Source organism: Mustela erminea, chromosome 7 (genome assembly GCF_009829155.1).
Source record: "Mustela erminea isolate mMusErm1 chromosome 7, mMusErm1.Pri, whole genome shotgun sequence".
NCBI lineage: Eukaryota > Metazoa > Chordata > Mammalia > Carnivora > Mustelidae > Mustela > Mustela erminea.
The window spans coordinates 83,828,942-83,835,256 of NC_045620.1; the positions used below are offsets into that span (position 1 = coordinate 83,828,942).

Here is a 6,315-nt window from a genome sequence, read left to right on the forward strand (position 1 = left end):
ATGAAAGATGGAGGACTCAACTCATCCAATGACTAAATTTCAGAGAGACTCACATAAACTCCAGTTTAAAAGTATAAATCTAACAAAACATCATGCATAATGGTAAGAATTCTGCTTATTTCATTGACAGCAATAAATCTTTATCTTTACCAAAAATTTACTTCTAAAAAAATATAGCCAACCACGTTTCAAGATATGCAAGGAACAATAGGGAAATAAATTCAAAAAGATGTATCAAACACTAATCAAGATCTTTGCATATATTAACTCATTCTAACCTCACAATAACCGTCTGAAGCAAATGCTGCTATTATACCCATTTTACAGATGAGGAATCTTTCAAGTTAACTTGACCAAGGTCACAAAGAGAACAAGAGGAAATTCTGGGACTTGAACCTAAAGAGTCTAGTCCTGAAGGCCACACTTATAATCACTACATGTGATATTCTCTCTGTAGATAGTGATGATGATGGGACAGCTAATACCCAATGCTCTGTGACACGCACTCTCTTATTTACCTTTACAGCAACCCTCTGAGGAAAAGTCATCCTTACCACTTGAAGGAGAAAACCAGCACAGGCCAGGGTTGAAATTTGCCTAAAGTCAGACAGCCATCAAGGGTAGGTGGCAAGATTTAAACTAGGCAGCAGGGCTCCACTGTACTATAAGGCCTCTCATTGATTCAGTCTTAGATTCATGAAAAAGGCCACAAGAAAAAATGTATTAAACAATTCCAAAAGGTTCTGTATAAGTCTTCCTGAAACACTTTGCAAGGTTTGGGGGCTTATGACAAGCATTTCCTTACGATAGCATTTACATTTGAGTCAACATTACTACTTTGGGTTGATCATAAACACATTTCTGCTCTTTAAAAAGAAATCTTTCTGTAGAAACTTGGCAGATTTCAGAACAGGAACAGTCTATTCTTTAAAATTAAATTTAGTAACAACTTATTCTGGTTAGTCTGAAAGAGAAGGAGAGAATGAACTACTAAGAGGCCTTTCCTGTACTTTAATATTTCAAAACATGTTTGGTTTGGCCTAATTTGAATCTTGTGGACAACTAGACCAGAACTTGATTCAAAAAGAGTACTACCATTTTTAATAGGCTGAATTCTCACAAGTGACCTCAGAAGCCAATTCAGAGTAACTATTTCTCATAATTTCTCCTTTTATCTCAAATTAAATATTAAAGATGCATAAGGTAAATATTAAAGATCCATATATTCTCATAAAGCATATATGGGCAGCAGGTACGTGTACCTTTGAGTCACCCAAAACCAAGAAACCAAATCCAATTTTACAAAATTCTGTAACATGACATTGCTTAAGAGCAATGAAGTATACAAAAAATGGATATCAAAAGAAAAAAATCCATATTTATCCTTAACACATCCCACTGTGCCCAGGGACTGAGAGATTAAAAATTCTGTGTGGTAATGCCTCGCTTGAAAAGAGGTGAGATAAAGATGAAGTGTCAACCTGGATTTCCACCTTACCTTGCTTTCCTCCAACAGGTTCAAAGACTTCATAGTCTTTAACACTGAATTCATATTTTTTTTTCAAAAGGGAACCCATAAAACTATTTTAAAATAAAAATACTAAGCCATGCCACTAGGCAACCTGTCTTCCTTTGCTCTAATCCCCACACATTCAAATTAGAAATAGCTTTTGCTTTGCCTTTATTAAATAAAAGTTTAACTTTGATTTAGAGTAAAATGTACCCATTAGACGTTTTACACTTTTTGCAGGTCATAGAGTCTATTAGATCCCATCGCTGACTATTACCGCTCACTTAGCAACCTAAAAACAGAAAACATCCCAATACCGCGCATTTTATAAGCGTTATAATGCCCCGATGGTGGAAGTCTGGCAATACCTAGAAATACAGCAAAGCTGGTGAATAAGGAGTCGAGGGGCGGAGGGAAGAGGGAGCGAAGAGGGAGCGAGGGAGGGAGGCAGTCGCCACCTCAAATCCACGCCGGACCAGGAACCTCCTGCCACAACGTGACCCCAGCCCTCCCCAAAGTGGACCGGCTACATTTTTCCAGATCCCCCCAAAACCCAAGACGGTACTCACCCTTCTGCGAAGAAGTCGGCACCGGGTCCAGCTCCGAGACGGGTCCGGGTGGCAGCGAGGGAGGGGATGTCTGGGCTGTGGGCGGGGGGTGTCGGTGCGTCACTCGAGTGCAGGACGGTGAGTTCGAGGGGTGGGAGCGGAGAGGAGCAAGGCAATCAAGTCACCGCCGAAAAAGGAGGGGAAACGGGGGTGGGGGTGGAGAGCCCCTTCCCTAAAATAAACCAACCTGCCCCTGCGACCCCCTGCCCCAGGGAGGGAAAATAAATCAGGGGAAATAATAGACTGAGAAATAAATCTCTAAAACGACGAGGAGCGAGGAACAGACTTTAATTTAAAGGGGGGGAAATTGAGCGAGGGCTGGAGGGGAGATAGAGAGAAGTGGCTCTGGATCTATCCCATGCCTTTGCAGTCCCCAAGCAGAGGAGGCTGGCAGAGGGGAAGTTGCCGCGGCTCCTGAGGAGAGGGAGGAGGAGGAGGAGGAGGAGGTTACACCGTAACAAGTACAGACAGACAGCCATGGATCAGAGGGGCGCTGCGAGCAGGGGCGGCCGCGGCGGGGTGAGCGGCGGCGGCGGCAGCACCCCCTGCTCGACTCGCTCAAGACATTTAATTGGATTGATGGGTTGTGCAGTGACTCACAGACTTTACAGAGTCGTACAGCAGTCCCCGCCCAGCTGGACAGGGGAGATGCGGCGGGGACGGGCGGGGAATGGGGGCCGAGGAAGAGCCGGGAGGGGAGGAGGCGACTGAGAGGGCGAGGCGTTGGGGGGGCGGGGAGCGGAGCGGAGCGAGTGGCGAATGGCGAATCCCGCCGCTCCGACGGGCGTGGGCGTCGGCCAATCACAGCGCGGCTCCATAGGCGGCTGGCTTCGCCCCTGGCCCAATGAGTCTTCTAAGGACACTGCCGCGAACGGGGCGGGGGAAGTGGAGTGGGGGGTGGGGAGAGGTGGGTGGACGTTGAAGCGGGGGGTGGAGGGAAAGATGAGGCGCCGGAGACCGGCGGAGTCACTCTGCCCTCCTAGCGCCAGAAGTGCGCTTTCCGCCAATCCGAAGACTGTGTGGGGGTGATGGACGCAAGCGTGTGACCAATGAGGAGGAGAGGTGCCGCCCCGAGCCAGAGGGGAAGGAGTGGGCGGGCCAACGCCTTCCCCTCCCGCCCGCTCAGTTCGGGTCAGTCACGCAAATAACCGTGTGAGGCCTGGGGCCGCGCGGGGGAGGGGGGAATGGCGGAGGGGCAGCGCTGCTGGCGGCGTGACAGCGATGGGGACTGGCTGTGCTACCGACTCCGCACCGGCAGGAGGAGGCGGCGGCGGAGGCTGGCTCCTTACTCAGCTTGCAGGCTGCTGCTGCTCTGCCTGTGCCTTGCGCTGCTGGGGTGCCCCTGCGGCCAAACCCCACTCCCGAGGGGCAACCAAATTTGAAGTGACTCAGATCCAAACTTTGCCCCATATCCCTGAAGTGCCCACTCTGAGAGACAACTCCTTGTGACGTCCTGCTGTGCCCTGGGATCTGAGGAAGCTGGAAACGAAGAGACCCGAGGCTTGGCGATGGCATTAGCCTCTTTGCTTGCCTCTTTTCTGGGGAAGTGAGGGTAGGGTGTGGACAGGTTGCAACAGCTCCCGATTACATACCATTTCTTTCTTGAGCTTCTAGAAAAGGCCCTTCTTAACCTGACAGGAACCAAGCTGTATGGGCTTCGCCTTCTAAATATGTGTATGTGCCTTACCTTTCCTCACGCACTACTCTTTCTCCCACTTCTCTGCCCACCCTCCTTACTTGGTACCCTGATGGCAATGCTAGGGAGCGCTCACTGCTAGATCTTCTCACTGCTCATTCCCAGGAGCTATGGCTTTTCCCCCCATTTCTTGCCTACTGTCCAGTAATCATTTTACAGACCTTAACAATTTCCATGCACTTTTACTTGGAAGTAACTTTAATTACCAGTAAACCTGACTAAAGATGCTCACAAAAGCAGACACTGGCAAAAATCCACTTTCTTTCCTACAAGGTGCATTTCAAGGCACTATATGAAATTTACAGTTGCTTCCTACCAAGAAACAAGGAAAAATAAATTATTGCATACCTACAAAAAGATTTTCAAATCCACTTAGAATACCCGATACCCTTTTTCCATAGATAGGTCAACTAGAGAGACCCGAAAGTTGATTTAGGGTCTTGAAGTGAGCAAGATAAGTTTTTTTCATAATTGTGAGATTAAAAACTACAGTGGTCTGAAATTCAGAGAACAGGTAATAAGCGAACACAAAGGCTTACTCTAGCCATATTGAGACTTTCGTTATTGTCGTTTTAAGGTACTGATCCATCCCCTGAGCCCTGTGATACTCAGCTTGACACCTCTTACCTCTTCTCTGTCTGATTTTAGCCCATTCCATGACTTCACCTGTAGTCTTTTTTTTTTTTTCATGATTTTATCTGTTTTTTAGACAGGGAACATGCAGGGAGAGTGGCAGGCACAGGAAGAGGGAGAAGCAGGCTCCTGCTGAGCTAAGAGCCGAATGTGGGACTCAATCCCAGGACCCCAGGATCATGACCTGAGCCAAAGGCTGGTGTTTACTTGACTGAGCCAACCAGGCATCCCATCAGCGTGTAGTCTTGAGTCCTGGTTACAGTGTTATCTTATACACTGTATTAATAGCAACAGAAGAAGATTTTGAGTCTAGACTTACACTAGGATCTTTCAGAGGATCTCCAAATGCCCAGGTTTAGCATCCTGTGGCAGAAGTTGCCCCCTTATTCCCTTATTGGCATGTCTTTAGTCTCTACATTGTATCATTTTCTAATTCTGTGCTCTCTCAATTCCAGTATTTCTTAAATGGTTGTTCAAGGCCCACCCAGATTCCTGGGTCTGCATTCAGACCTATTGAATCATCATTTCTGTAGGTGGAACCTGGGCATCTGCTTTTTTAATAAATACCCCAGGTGACTTGAATAAATATTAAAATGTCAAAATAAGCATTTGATATGAGAACCCCTATTTATTCCTTCCTTTTGAAAATTTGAGCATCTGTATTTTTTTCTTATTTTCCTTTCTCACACATATCTATTTCCTTTCTCCTATATATTTCCAGGCTCTTATTTTTATGATCACTTCCCTTTCTACATTTCTTAAACACAAGTCTGTATTATACACTGGCAGGGTGATCCCTGAAAAAGAGAATGAAGCTGGCAAATTGTCTTTCATAAATATCATAGGCATACCTTATAACCATGACACTTAAAAGTATAGAGAAGTCAGATAATTTTATAAGCTTAAAAAATCATCAATTGATATTATATAATGAGCCTAGGATATTTGTGAGATTTTCTAGTTTATACTTTAAAAGTGCACAAAAATAGAATTTTCATATTTCATATTTCAAAATTTTAAATTTTGCCACACAAAAAATATATTTTAAAAAAATTTTATTTATTATTTGGCAGAGAGAGACACAGTGAGATAGGGAACAGAAGCAGGGGGAGTGAGAGAGAGAGAAGCAGGCTTCCTGCTGAGCAGAGAGCCCAATTCGAGGCTCCATCCCAGGACTCTGGGATCATGACCTGAGCCAAAGGCAGACACTTAACAGCAGAGGCACCCAGGTGCCCCCCCCAAAATACTGTTATGGTAATTGTTCTTCCAACCAGTGGAGTGGAACTAATGTTGTACTAAGAAGTGTGATGATCACCGAAAACAAACAATCAAACTATGTGCGATTTTTTGTTGCCTCAGACCTAAATCAGAGGTTCAAAAGTATGCACATGCAACATTTAAATAGGAACCTGGAGGGGGAAGCCTGGGTGGCTCAGTGGGTTAAGCGGCTGCTTTCGGCTCAGGTCATGATCCCAGGCTCCTGGGATTGAGTCCCCTACTGGGCTCCTTTCTCAGTGGGGAGCCTACTCTCTACCTCTGCCTGCCTCTCTGCCTACTTGTGATCTCTCTCTCTGACAAATAAATAAATAAATCTTATAAATAAATAGGAACCTGGGGAAAGTCTAGGAAAACTTTAAGTGTGTTTGTCACAGATAAGTAGGATTTAGTTCATTTTTTTTTTTAGATTTTATTTATTTATTTGACAGAGATCACAAGTAGGCAGAGAGGCAGACAGAGAGAGTGGGGGGAAGCAGGCTCCCCACTGAGCAGAGAGCCTGATGTGGGGCTCTATTCCAGGACCCTGAGATCATGCCCTGAGCTGAAGGCAGATGCTTTAACCCACTGAGCCACCCAGGTGCCCCTTTAGT

General features: G+C 45.7%; 1 protein-coding gene across 1 annotated transcript in view; it reads right to left on the reverse strand.

The window, feature by feature from the left end:
* SERTAD2 (SERTA domain containing 2) overlaps positions 1-2,846 on the reverse strand; it is a 117,626-nt gene extending 114,780 nt beyond the window's left edge. The window contains exon 1 of the mRNA XM_032352276.1: positions 2,080-2,846. The gene's annotated coding sequence lies outside the window, so the exon portion shown is untranslated. The remainder of the gene's footprint in view (positions 1-2,079) is intronic.
* Between the last annotated feature and the right edge of the window lie 3,469 nt (positions 2,847-6,315).